The sequence below is a fragment of the Lepisma saccharinum genome, chromosome 22 (assembly GCF_977018435.1).
Source record: "Lepisma saccharinum chromosome 22, izLepSacc3.1, whole genome shotgun sequence".
Classification (NCBI taxonomy): domain Eukaryota; kingdom Metazoa; phylum Arthropoda; class Insecta; order Zygentoma; family Lepismatidae; genus Lepisma; species Lepisma saccharinum.
In genome coordinates, this window is record NC_139250.1 from 2,852,701 (window position 1) to 2,868,440 (window position 15,740).

Genomic DNA, 15,740 nt, shown 5'->3' on the forward strand with positions numbered 1-15,740 from the left:
CAGCTACTACATCTAATTTATACTTCACTATCTCATTAACTGTACACTGAAATGCCCCAGGCCGGTAAAGGCTCAGAACATTCCAGGTGCCTAATTTAATATCCTTATTCCTAACGTAGATCTTATCCTTAGTCCAGGGACCTCCCAAAGTAGTCCCCACCCGGAGATCCGAACGGAGGACTATTTTACCTCCGGAATATTTTACCTTGGGAACATCCATGGCCTTATATTTCTGTTTCTTGACATGTCTTTTTACAGTGCAGAGTTGTCAGCTCTACGCCTAACCCCCGATATGAATGGAGGAACTACTACACAAGACAAACACAAACATATTAGACAGCACAATTACTACACAAGACGAACACAAACACATCACAACTACTACACAAGACACACACAAACACATCACAACTACTACACAAGACACACACAAACACACCACAACTACTACACAATATAAAAAACAAACAAACACACACACACACACACACCCACACACACACACACACACACACACACCATCACACACACACACACACACACAACGAATGTGTGTTCTCCCGAAATGTTACAACAAAAAATAAATAAATGGTAACAAAAAAAAAAATTCTTTTTTTTAATTAACCGCTCCAATACCCGTTACTGCTGAAATATTCACTTTAGAGAGAGACCTTTGATCTCTTCGGCCCTCGACCCGAACTAGCACTACACTGAGGCTCCGGAAGTTCTGCTGTCGTCAATGTCTTCAGCTTTGGACCCGAACTGCACAAAAGTGACACACGGTAAAATATACTGACTTATTTGTTGACTGCACACAGCGTTGCCATATTTCCTCTTTGCCAATGCAGAATGCATTTTGAAGAGGGATGTCAAAATCAGTTCGTATAAATTCACAAGCATAATGCTCCATTTCCACACTCTTGCATAACCTTCACCGAAACGAAAATACACGTTTCTAGAAGAATAGACTAAGAATGACTCTGACGAACGATGGGGATATTGGCTTCGGGCTCCCTCTGCGGAACTGAATAGGGCTCTATATATAGCGAGTTTCTCAACATTTTCCTTGGGCCACTACAAACTATCCAGAACAAGGCAATAAAAATAATATCTGGCGCAGATCGATACATACCTAACATTCAAATAAGAGAAGCATTAGACCAACAAACGCTATTTGAATTCATACAACGCGAAATGTTGAAATTCTGGGCACAACCACCTCACCACCATAATCCGACCATAAATATCATAGAGAAACGAGATCCAAGAAGACACATTCGGGTCATCATCAAATCAACGCAAAAAACGAAGATGTTGACACCCACCAACTCCGATTTCGATGAAATTTGGTATACTCCTTTCCTTTATGGTTGAAAGAAATGTCCTAAATTTTTTTTTTCACTCTATCTCAAACGGTTTTCATTTTACAGCGCTTTGAAATGTCATCAAATCAGTGTTGTCTGTCACTCTTGAGACCCTCGACACAAGATACCCTTGCTTACATTTTATTTCTTTTCTCCTTAACCAATCATCAGATCTCTTTGAAATTTTACACAAAGTTCAACGAAATAATGAGGATTTCAGAAAAAATACATCAGCTCTAAAAAATTTTACAAATGCCTATAAAAAGACTAATAATGGATTTGTAGCCTAATTTTTGTGGTGGGAAAACTAGGTTACGAAAATCTGAATTTTCATCATATGGGTATGATGGAACCAAAAACTTTTGATGTTGAAAATCATTGCAAAGACATGCTCTTTCTCTACAAAAAATAAAATTTTTGGTTTTTTTATTCCTTCTAACGAAAATTTTACGTTTTTTGGAAATTGCCTAAAATTTCAGGGTCAATCCGTACCAAATGGTCCATTTTTAAAATGTTTAATTTGTTTGTCGTTGTAACCCCCTGTACAAGGGTAGTTCAAAACAGACATTATTTTTCTAGAACTAGACTTCGTTTGAAAATGGTGGCCAATTTTGTTTCATGACTTGCAACATTTTTGGCCTATGCAGACAGTTGCGTTAATTATGATAACTCGGTTAAGAAAACTTATAGAAATCTGGTGTAAAAACATTGTTTTCAGTACATTTCAGGCTACATTTTATGTTCCGTACCTTTTTCACCACATCTAATGCAAATGACTGAAATTTAGGGTCAAAACTGACTGATATTCAATTTTGAAGGGAAATCAATGTATAGGATATATTTTTTTAGTAGGTAAGCAATGAAATATCAGAGCTATAATTTTTTTTAGAGGAAACATCCAAAGTTTCAACAGAAAATATTTGAGCTCTGTTACTGGTTTCCGCATTGAGTTAAAGCTCTTTGAAAATGCTCATTTTCCTCAAAATTTGGGCCCCAAATATATGTCTGGTTGGAAAGGTCTTCCCGATGGCATAATGGTTACGTCGACGTTTTGTACAATACAATATATTTATTCATCGTTAGACATTGTACAATGCAATAGATGTCGTCAGTTATTGGTTACATCAAGGGGTCCCGGGTTCGATACCCAGTGAAGGCACATACTGGTTAGGATCCCACTTTAAAAAAAAAAAAAAAACTGTAGGTCCAGTCTCGATTAGCCTTCCGTGCATAAAGTTGACTTAAAACTGAAATCAAACCAATATCTGGTTGGGAACCTAATAAAATTTTATATTTACTGCATAAAGAAGTACCTTTTAAAAATTTCGATATTCAAAGTGCTGTAAAATGAAAACCGTTTGAGATAGAGTGAAAAACATTTAGGGAGTTTCTTTCAACCGTAAAGGAAGGGTGTATATCAAATTTCATCGAAATCGGAGTTGGTGGGTGTCATGACCTCGTTGAAATGGCGTGGAAATGACCCGCCTAGACTTAATTAAGAAACAAATCTAATATGCCAGTTTATTAATGTAATCTAATCTAATGATTAGGAAAAAAATGAAGCAGTGTTATGTCTGGAAAGTTCTTGGAGGAGTGACTGTCTAGACTACAGAATCAAAACATTTCAATTACTGTTAATTAAAAGTTTACTCCATAAAACTCGTCATCTTCGGAGTAAATATTGCTCCTATTCTACCTGGTAAGGCAATACGTGGCAATAGAAATTTAAATATACAATGTTTCAAGATTCTCGCACCCAAGTAACACGACAGCCTTGCGAAAGGAATAGAAGAGACAGAAATAAGAATTACGACCAAGACATGGAGATAAGGAGAACGATACGAACACCTGTTTCGCCGAATGCCCCAGAGACAAATATCTCCCCGTAGCAAAATTTTCGGGGAAATGGGAATTCCCGTTTTACCGAATATTCTGAGGTGAGTGAATTTTCCCTCTGGCGGGAAATTTCAGGAACTGAAGGGGAAAAAATATTTCATCCAAGTCAAAAACTCATTATACATTTTCATTGACGATGAAATCGGATATCAAAAACTCTTTGTAAATGCAAAGAATGTTTCATTTTATTGTTTTCAGGTGTAGCACCGCTATATTTCTTGTGGTGAATTAAATCATAAACATAATATTTGTTCTTTCCAAACTCTTGCTCTTTTCTGAGAAGAATGTCAGCAAAGGATCTGCTAATTTAATTAATTAGGGATGTGGGCGTCGACCAATAAAAAATGTTGAGCGACATTCAAATATTGAAACAGAGAAATTGTTCCCATTACTTGAAATTTCCTGAGTTCTCAATGATCTCCTCAACCTGATACCGTAACATATATGTCTAAAAACAAAAGGCAACCAATATATAATTTTACACTATCCTGCTACAAGCTAGGAATGAAATAAAAATATACATATGTTAGTGAAAATTTCATTTTAATGGTTATATTTCAAAGCGTAGAAACAAAGAAGACATCCTAATTAAATTAATTAAAATGAGTAGCGTATTCCGGTCTCGGAAATCTCCGATAACGGCTGAGGGTTCGACGTGCTGACCCCCGTCATCCCAAAACCGGTTCTAAGCCAAGGCCCTTACGGGCTGTAGAGCCACGGGTTATTATTATAAGAAACTAAATAATGCAAATTCAGAATTCAATGTAATAGTGTTTCTCGGAAATTTCTAGAAAGTACAGCGAAAACCGTACATTTTCTGCTATGTGGTTTTAAATGATTGATTTGGTTTAATTTATTTCGCTTTTCTGCCACTTGTAGCTAATCGCTGAGATGATTGATTGAATTAAATTTTTTGGACGCGTCGGCACATTAGGCCATTTTGCACCCTTCTATGTATAGGGGGAAGATCCTCTTATCTAGAAATCTTAACTCAAAATTTTAAGAAATAAAAGAGGGGTGTAAAAAGGCCCCTTTAAAAAGGTTAAAAATACAGGTTGTAAATGGACCTGCATAGGACAAACACAACACATTAAAAAAGGTAAAGATATTGAAAAACTACCTCAGAAACAGTGCACGAGACCTGCTCTTCTCAAATATCTAAAAACATTGGATAAAACAATGTCATCGTCTCCCAACATAGATGTTCGGAAGTTTGAAACTCTGTCTGAGGTCATTAAAATCTGTTAATTCGAGAAGAATGTGCTGGACACTTAAAAAAAGTTACAAGTAGGATACAACGGAGGGTCCAGCCCTTGCAGCAAATGAGGATGAGTGATGATGATATGATGAAATTGATGAAGGGACATTCGCAAAGAACACACATGTCCGGGTCAGGTTTCGAGTGGCCCTTTCTACGCTGTCTCACGTTATAATAACAACTTTTATTACAAAGAATAATAATTATAAAAATAAATTTATAATTTAAATTATTAATAATAATACGTGCAAACACGTAGATATATAATAAAATTCATTATCTACCTACATGTAGTTAAGAAAGAAAAATGCTTTTAAAGCGAAGGAATATAATGTCAAAAGAAACACAAAAATGCAAAATTTATAAATAATAATATGTTCAGCTGATGAAAAAAATAAAGTTTTGTATTAACTTTAGTTTTCACTGTTAACACAAATCTATCTCAATCGAATGCTATTCTCATTTTAAGTTCGGCGGAAATAGATAGAATTAATATTTGTTCACTTAATTTCAGTGTTGAAATACCAATATTAATTTTATGAAAAGAAACATACGAAGGATTGCGATGTAATGCGAATATTCCAGCACATGCATATTAATTATGCAAGTTGCCGATAGGTGGCACGTACAGTTGTTCAGTATATGCTGCCATCTGGACAAACTACGGTGAACTCATTGGAGTGAAGTACTTCTCGGAAGCCGACTTTCTGCAGCAACGTCTCTAGTAGTTATAGAAATTGCTCATAGATGTCAGGAACTGTTTTCTGACGAAAATGAATGAGACAATATTGAAAATGTTTACGTCCGATTTACAACTGATTAAAACTTTACAGTTTACGACTAAAGACTGCGGAGGGTAATGCAATTGTATTTGTATTGTTCCATAATTTCGCAACTAAACACGCATACATGTTTGTTTCTTCCGCCATACTGCCAAATACGGTTTGTTTCTTGGCTTTTTATATTGAAGTCAGAAAGGCCACTCACTAGCAAATTGCACATAAGACGTTTTTTTAGTGTATGAAAAACAACACGAACAGTATGCAAAAATCCAAGTGCTCATGAGAATATTTAAAGTAGTCTACATTTGACTAGGGTGACCAGACGTCCTCTTTTGTCCGGACATGTCCTCCTTTTCAGGTGTCTGTCCGGCGTCCGGGCGAATTTTTTAGAAATCGGTAAATGTCCTCCTTTTAGGAAAGAGTATAGCAAAGACCATAACCAATATGCTGCCTAGAGAATGCTTCCACATGTAACGATCATCATTTAAAGCAAATCACTTGGGCTGCCTTTAAGTATTCGAGCAATGCTCACCTAGCATCTGGGAGCTCAACACGATCACTTTCCCGACTGAGTCATTAATAGAGTGTGTATTTAGTGGTGCCAGGGTGCCGTCCCGGTACTTTTTTTTTAACCCCTGGGAACGCTCTGGTTCTATATTTTTGTACAACTAGTTTTTCCTTTAAAAGTCTTCCTTAAAATATATGTAGGCCTATATCGAAAACATATTAACTGATATAATAAAATACATCTACTCTGTTATAAATAGTCAGTAAAGCAACCATTATTTAGGCGAAAGAATCAATCAGCTGCCTGCATTATGTCGACGCCGCCAGCATTTTCGCTCTCAACAATGGATTCTAGTTGTGATAAGACGGTGAACCATAAAGCATAAAAAATGGAGAATTTGTGGCTGACTCTCACTTGCGTCTGTTCTTTTGTTTTTCGCTGTGAGTTTCGAGGTGATTAAAACAAAACATCTTTTCGGTCGCTCTCTGATTTTCTATTCGAAATGAAAAGAAGGTGTGAGAACAAGGTTACAAATTACTTAATTATTATTTCCAAATTATTTACAATTATTACTTTAACGTTTGACTTATCCTGTATTTCGTAGTTTTTTAATTATTAATATGCAAGTAAGTTGCATATCAAAATGTTCTTGTATTTTTATAAACCAAATTGGAATTCGGCATTTGCTGCATTATGGGAGAAATTGGAAGGTTACGATAGTATGTATTCAATTTATGAAATACTGTGCAGTGAATATGTCTCGAAACAGGCACGTTAGGGACACGAAGATGTCTATTATGAGAAAACACCGAAGGGAAGGAACCGCCCTGGTACTATTTATTTTACCACTACACCGCTGACTAAAAACCTCTGAAAGAGGCACTTAAAAAGGCACCATAAACTAAGAAAAGACATTAAAATAGCCAATGCAGTGGCGTACGCAAGGGGGGTGTTACGGGGTTTAAACCCCCCCCCTTGAGCTTGTGAAATATGAAAAATGCTGTGGAAAAAAAATGGCCAATTTTTCACAGTCAAGGATCTGGGACAATAATATTCCTATTACTACTTCTACTACTACTACTACTACCACCACCACCACCACCACTACTACTACTACTACTAATAATAATAATAATAATAATTTGAATTATTATTTCCAAGCAGCATGGAGAAAAGCACAACATTCCAAACACACGCGTCTTTCAAAGTGATGCCTTGAAAATAAACACGAGTTTATGAGGTTAGGTTAGGGTAACTATGATTTAAAAGAGAAAAAAAAGTTGTTTTGTATCTCAGGTGCAACAATGTTCAATACACTGCCGTACGCAGGATTTTCTTTTTTCGGGAGGGGCTGGAATAGTAAATGTGGATAGCACATGGATTCGTTTTGGAGGGCAGGATGCATAATAAAATATTTCGTATTTTTGAAGCTTTTCAGTCTATTAAAATTGTATTCAAAGACAAGAATGGTAATCGGGATTCATTTTAAAAGAGGTTTCGCATTTACACATTTTGATTTCTTAAAGTTCTTAACGGATTTTTATTTGAAAATTCTGATTTTCTCAAAATTTCGGTAGGAGCTGGAACACCATCGGCCACCCCTCTACGTACGCCAGTGTTCAACGAACATGTATTTATTTTTGTGTGTGAACAATGAGAATTAACTCAATAAAGTTGTTGGTACGTTGTAAGAGGCTAATGTATAGACAAAGGCTAGGGGGACAAGAATACAGTCACCAATTCGCCTTCCCATTGTATTGTTTACCGCAGCACGTTTGAATGTCTCTATTTAAAAAGGGTCACCTTGTTGACTAGACAATCATTCAAACGACAATAAGCTTAACTATTGTAAAATGTTTTATTGGTAAGAACAGGGAGACAACCCATTGTGAATTATTGGGGACATTTATGCGGGGAAGAAGCCGGAAAAATTCCAACCAATTTCGGGAATCGAATCCGGATCTCCCGCGTGATTGTCACTTATCAGACGCTCTACCGACCAGATCACCGCAGCTTCTTGGATGAGTTCCATACTTTGATTAATTGATTTCAATTTATTTTAATATATTTTCTTGTATTTATGGATTTTCTTCACCCTTGAAATGCCTCACCTCGTTGACCAGACAATTATTTCGTAACAAAGAAACAAAAAAATGCTCCCAGGATTTGATAAAAATCGAATGACTAGAAAGTAATTTCGTTTTAATGTTTTCATAAATACTATATTTATGTAGATCTCTACTACTTAAAAGTAGTAGTAGTGGTATTAGTAGTACTATTATTAGTATTAATTTAGCTAATTAATTAATTATAAGTATTATTAATTAATTGTGATTATTATTATTATTTAATTAAAGTATAATAAAACAATGGTAATGTGAATTTGGAAAAAAAAAGTTTTAGAAATAACACCCCCCTTGATGAAATCCTGCGTACGCTACTGAGCCAATGAATGTGAACTTATTTCAATTTTCTTCTTACAATGCACCAGACTGTATTAACTTGGGGTGTGCGGGATCCTGAGCAGTCGGGAAATAAAATACCGAATGTTCACTTTAAAAAGTAGTTAATTTTCGACGTTTCCTGCGTTGTAAGTGTCTGGAACTTATCGGAAATTGTTAGTTTTTATTCCAGAAATGCAAAAATAACAACTTAAAGTGAAAATGGTGTGTAGAATTCTAGATTTCCAGAGCTTCGGGAAATTGTAAATTTTTCCCATCCCAAATGTCGGGATTTAAAAAAATTCCCGTCCCGATCAAAATAATTCTGTTCCGCACACCCCTAGTATTAACACTTCAGTTTATCCATAAAAGTACGATATCAAATTATTAATATTAATTAACACTCTTTTGATCGAAATTCACATTTGTGGGGAAAAGTAATTCTCACAAAAACAGCTTGTGCTAACTATTGTGCGAATTTGAACAAATGATGAAAAAAACAATTTGCACCATTGTAACAAAACTATTTTGAAATAATCTTCCAATCAATTGAGACACTCAAATCTGGTAAATACCAGATTTCAGTCAGTACAACATCAACAAAGCGTTACATTCTTCAATCTAGGAAAAGCCAAAGGCACGTAAAAGATACTGAAGTATGCAAAAATTGCAGAATAGTTATTTTTGGGAACGATTAATCAAGATATGAATTTATAGGTACTATAAAAATGCGTTTTAGGACTAGAAACACAATGAAACGAATTTTAAACATTGAAGCCTATGTTTTACTACAAAGGAATATAAATGGCAAATAGGCAAAATTCGGCACCCTGGTCATTACTATTATTCTCTAACTCGTTGTTTCGCCCTCTGAGACTGCTGGAACGCATGTAGTCTGTTAAGTTCCTTTTTGATTGATTGATTTGGTTTATTTTACTTCGCTTTTCATCCACTTTTGGCTAATTGCGAAGATGGATATGAGCGATGGTATGATGATTTTGATGAAGGGGCACTCACAAAGAAAACTCATGCCTAGGCTGGATTCGAATCGGTGACCGCTGGCATTGTGACGCGGTGTGCCAACCACTCCGCCACGGGGATCGGCCAGTTCCTTTTCGAGTTATACATACACGATACAGAAACGCGTAGTGAGAATTTTGATTAAGTAATACTTACTTTCATGAAATAACGAAACGAAAGTGTAAATTCAGCAAGAAAATATCCAGCTTTTTAAGGATGGAGGAAGAAACGAATATGAGGTAAACTGTCAGTGATAGAAATGTTCATGGCATTAAATTTCGGACAATTTCCAGTCCCAGACATATCGAAGCACGACCTTATTTTTCTGTCCTATTCTCTGAAAACATATAAATACAAACCAAAAGTAATCTCCCTCAGAGATTTTAAACGGCTTGATATTCGAGCCCTGAATATTGAAGCAGGAAACATGCCATGGCACCTCGTGTCCTCTTTTCAAACAGTTGACGAGAAAGTGAATCTCTTAAACTCCCTCATCCTTCATATTTACAACAAGCACGCGCCCGTGAAAAGAAAAAGAGTTTCGAGACCTCCCAGCCCGTGGATCACCCCCGAGATTCTGCAGCTGATGTCCCGTAGGGATGCAGCTTACAGGCGGTATAAGTCCACACTCAAAGCAAACCTGCAATCAGTACACGATTATTTCGAAGAATACCGCATTCTTCGGAATCGGTGCACGCAGGAAATACGAAAGAGAAAGTTTTGCTTTGCGGGACAACTATTAAACTACAGATCGCAGCCGAAATCGCTGTGGAATAAACTTAAAATGTTCGGCGTTGGAAAAAAATGTGATAGTAATGAAATTGTTGGCATCTCCACAGAAGAACTAAATGGCCACTTCCAAAACGTATCAGGTATAAATCCTGAAATTAAGAAACGTACAATCGACTCCGTAAGTGTTCATAAAAGCAACAACAACAACAATAGTTTCGATTTCTCTTTTATAACGCATGAAAAGGTCCAAACTACAATTAATAAAATCAAATCCAATGCAACCGGAGCAGACGAAATTTCTATTAACATGTTAAAGTATATCGCTACCCACATCTCACCCGCAATTGCAGATATTTTCAACACATCCCTGTACACTGGCACATTCCCAAGCATTTGGAAACTCGCTCACGTACGCCCCCTGGCTAAAATCACCAACCCAGTAAGAGCTGAAGATTTTCGACCGATCAGTATTCTCCCAACTTTGTCAAAAGTATTTGAAAACATCGTTCACGAGCAAATTTTTAACTATGTGCAATCGAAAAAATTGTTAAACCCCTTCCAGTCCGGTTTCCGCCCACATCACAGCACCAGCACAGCGCTCATTAAAGTGGTGGATGATGTAAGGTCGGCGATGGATAAGAGATATTTGACAATGCTAGTTCTCCTCGATTACAGCAAAGCCTTCCAAACCGTAGACCACGATATCCTGCTGGCAAAATTGTCATCTTATTTTAACTTTTCCCAACCCGCTGTTGACTGGGCTCGCTCATATTTAGCAGCCAGACAGCAACGCACATTCGTTTCTGACAATAAGTCGTCGTGGCTGCCGACGAATTGCGGTGTACCCCAAGGTAGCGTCCTGTCTCCGCTGCTGTTCTCCATGTACGTAAATGATATATCTGGAAACTTTCAATCGACTAATTACCATCTGTACGCTGATGACGTCCAATGTTATTTGTCGTTCCCTAAAACAAGCATCAATATGGCCATCAAAGCCCTAAACGATGATATTATGAACGTCTGCAAGTGGTCTCAGGCAAACGGTCTGCGAGTAAATGCTGAGAAAACGAAATGTATTTTAATTGGCTCACGTCAGCTCATTTCCACAACAGAGAAGTCCTCCATCCCCGACATTCTTGTCGAAGGAAACCCCATTTCGTTGTCGCTTTCGGTCAAAGACCTGGGAGTCGTCGTGGACGAAAACCTCACTTGGAGTGACCATGTGAAGGCCATATGTAAAAAATCCTACGCAGCATTACACTCGCTGTACCGCCTTAAAAATATTTTACCACAAGAAGTAAAAAAAACACTCGTGGAGTCCTTAGTTCTGTCTCATATAGACTACTGTGACTTGACATATATTGACCTCAACGGTGAACTAGCAAGACGTCTACAGCGAATACAAAATGCATGTGTGCGCTACATTTATAATATCAAATTTCTTGACCACCTGACCCCGGCTTTCAAGGACCTAGGCTGGTTCGACCTTTCCACTCGCCGCCGCTTTCACGCTCTTACAGCGCTCTACAAAATAGTAAACTCACGAGAGCCGCCCTACCTACTTTCTCGATTTCAACCCCTAAGTTCAGCACACACCTTTGCCACCCGTTCGAGAGACAAGTCTCTGCTGGCCATTCCCTCCCACAACACAACGTTTTATGGAAATTCCTTCACGGTCACTGCTACCAGAGCGTGGAACGACCTCCCCAACGACATAAGAAACTCTTCTTCTCTTCTCCAATTCAAATCAAAATTAACAAACCATCTTCTGGAGTCAACTTACCAGAACTGAAAACAGGGAAATAAAATTAAACCTTCGTGTAAACTGATAGGACCAACACCCACCGACTTTTTCTGTAATTTGACTATGTTTGTTGCGTTTGTGTTTATGTTTTACGTGTATTTTTTTTTTACTTAGTGTGTATGTATTTTTGTCTTTATTTTTTGTGTTTTGCGTCTTTCTCTTTTATTTTTTCTTGTGTTTTTCTTTTTTTTTGGTATCTCAATGTTCTTAGTTTTTTATAGATTTCATTTCTTGGTATCTTAACCCATTATGTACCAGCGTCCTATAAATAGGACAGTTGATTTCTTAATTTTTATTAAATGTAAAAGTAAGTTTATGAACAAGCAATTGTTTTATTATTCAATAAAGCATATTAATAACTATGTTCATAAATAAATATAACAATTTGGGTTGAGGACAGCATAAGTAAAAGTACAGTTAATTAAAGCAATATTTAGTACTATGTCATGCTATCAGTTTCATTCATCTAGTTTGCAAACAATATGCAGTAGGCATTTTAAATTGCTATACATAACTTTGAAAGGGTCTCCATACGATTTATATGAAGAATATCTCAAACCCATGAGGTTTTTGTCTTCGTGGAATGGTAATGAAGTTTGCTGTCCTATTTATAGGACGCTGGAACTTAAAGGTATCAGTTTCAACTTTTTCCTCACAAATGTCTCTAGCTTCGTTGCAAGAGAAGATAAACGAGTAGCTGCGCATGGAAAGCCATTGTGATTTTTGTGTATCAGGAGGTAACGGCTTGGATGTTGCAGTGTCCAGTATCCATCATCTTACCTTTGTCGACATGTTTAGAAAGTAGCTTACAGCAAGTGAAATAAATGATATTCTCCTTGATCGAGCCGTAACTGACAACTCTGCAGAACTGAGTGTGGTGGTTCTGCCTCCCGATAATGACATCATCAGCGATGAAGATATTTTTGAAGATGATCAAATAATTGATGTGGAGGTTGCAGATGTTCCTGGTGAGTTACTTTTGCAAATTGTACCAAATGAAGAAAACAGGGAGTCTTCGTCTTTGAATGTGGAAGAACCTGAAAAAATCCCTACACCTGGGGAAAACCAATTCGATTTGGATATAAGACGTGGGCTTAGTGTGGTGAAAGTGGATACTGCTTTAATTTTGACCTATATTGTGGCAAAGACATAGCACATAATGAAAGAGAAGACTTAGTTTTGGGTTCCCGTGTTGTGCTCAATATGTTGGAACCAATTGAAGAGCCAAACAGCTACTGGATATTTTTTGATAATTTATTTACCAGCAGAGACTTACTTGTGCACTTGCGAGACAAAGGCATTAGAGCTACAGGTACGTTGAGACAGAATCGCCTTAGTAAGTGTCCCATGAAGGATTCAAAAGAATTGAGTAATGATGCAAGGGGCACATTTGACTACTATTTTGATGTGGAAGGTGAGATACTATTTGTCAAATGGAACGATAATAAATGTGTTGCTATCGGTACCAACTTTGATACTATTGAGCCATTGTGTCAAACTTCAAGATGGAGCAGAACATCTAGAGCGAAAATTTCCATCCCTCAGTCACATATTGTGAAGACATATAATAAATACATGGGTGGCGTTGACCACCACGACTGGCTCGTAAGCAAATACAATGCTTCTGTTCGAGGTAAAAAATGGTATTGGTGTCTGTTTACAAGAATGCTTGACATGGCAGTTGTAAATGCGTGGATTGTGTACAGAAAGGTATCACAATCAGGAATGGACTTGCTGGAATACAGAAAACCAATTGCAGTGGCATATTTGAAGGCAGGACAAGGACGTCTATCTGCATTTGGAAAACCCACAATAACATCATCACAATCCACATTTCAAGATGTGAGGTATGATGAGATGGCATTGGACATTATGTTGTGCGAAGAGATAAACAAAGAAGGTGCAAGGAACCAAACTGCAAATCTAAACCCTTAATATTTTGTGAGAAATGTTAGGTAACATTGTGCAAAGATTGTTTCACACCTTACCACACTCAATAAGCAACCAGAGTTCCATATATGTATTGTTTCTTTTCTTATTATTTGAAAATGTATGTGTATCGTGTGTATCAAATGTAATAATCAATAAACAGAGAAGTAGTAATACAATTTTTAACCAAGCTATGAAATTTCTTATATCATCTTAGGTTCTGTCAGAAAGGTGCATATGTTGAGTATGATACCCTATTGTACCAGCGTCCTATTTTTAGGACAGTTATTTATATGAAACTGGTAACAGGTAAAATTTTTATTGCTGCGTGGATCACTTTAAAACAACCCCCTTATCATATCCAATCAGAATTTCAGTCAATGAAATCAAAAGAAAATGTGTGGTACTTAAAGGGTTAAATATTTAGTTTTTTATATATTTAACATACAGTTAGCTATAAAAATCAATTTATAAAATGTAAAGTAGATATGGTTAAGTGGAAGAAAAGGCTTGTGCCTTAACTACGCCATCCAAAACAAGGAATAAATAAAAATAAATAAATAAAAAAAATTATATTTCTCTACCCAATGTAAAAACTTAAAAATTGTAATCCGGTGTTTGGAAATAAGTCAAAGCTAATCTTACTTGTTAAATTTGTATTCACTTGTGGGGGGATACGTCGGGCTGACCCCCCGACTATTCCAATACTGGTTGAAGATCTCCACGCTTAGAGGTGAAGGAATGTGTGGGAGGGACACCGGCAGTCGGTAGGTAAGCCAAGGCCCTTCATGGGCTGTCGCGCTAAGGATTATTATTATTATTATTATTATCCAAGAATTAGAAAAGGAGTAAAATTATGTGCTTCAAATTGTAGATATTCTTTGTCATTTATTAAATGACAGATTAGGAGATTGTTTTCTTTGCTTAAAGATAAGAAATTATTGAAAGAGATCACCTGAAAATTCTCTGTAAGCAAAGTGTCATTAAGATTTTTATATACTGATTAAATTATGAGTAATGTCAAATGTGTTGCAATTTTTTGGGCGTCCTCTTTTTTATGACTTTGTCCTCCTTTTTTGCCTGTTCTGTCCTCTTTTTTGAGTGTGTGTGTCTGGTCACCCTATACATTTCAGGTGCTAGAGCGACAGAATTTTTTTTCTGATTCTAAAAATGTGTGTTAGTTATCTTGACGTCAAGAAACAAGCGTTGTGCGAGAAATAGATTTTTAGAAGTTTTAACTGATAGTTCAGGTGAAGCAGCACGCGACACATGTTACACTTTTTTTTGTTTGTTTATCAAAAAGGTCAAATGTATGACGAAACGACGAACAAAGACAGCGACTTCTATGTTGAAAATCGGCAGGTGCATCAAACTGGGAGTTTTCCTACTGGGAAAAGCGTGTCGGTTCTTGGTTTTGTACACCTTTGCGTAACACGTTAGTTCAATAACCAATAAAAGCCTTTCCATCTCGTTTATTGCTGGTTGAAATAGGTTTGCCACGGATGTACCCATAGGAAATTAAATTTGGGTTTTTGACAGGATGGAGAATTTCAGGTTCACAAATTTGAAACAGGTTAGCTAATTGGTTACGTGCTGTAGAAATATGTAAAATTGAAAACTATATTTCATTTTGAATTTAATCTCACTAAAGTTTAAACTGTAGGCCCAGTCCCGATTAGTCTATCTGTGCATAAAGTGGACTTAAAACAGCAGCAGCAGCAACAACAACATGATAATAGAAAAATACATTGCCAAATGAGTTCATTATAAAATGCACAAATTTAGATTGATTTTGAAAAAAAATGCTAAATAAGATTAGTTCATATCATCAAATATGTTTGTGACTTCCACAAAATTTTGTATTTTTTTGGCGATATGCATTTGGGAGAGGTTTAACCCCATCAGCTTCCCCCCTTCGTTATGTCCTTGATGTAATGTTATCTCCGCTTGCGTGCGTTCACGAGACGCCTACGGGGCATTTCATTGTCAAGGGTGGGACACGCGGA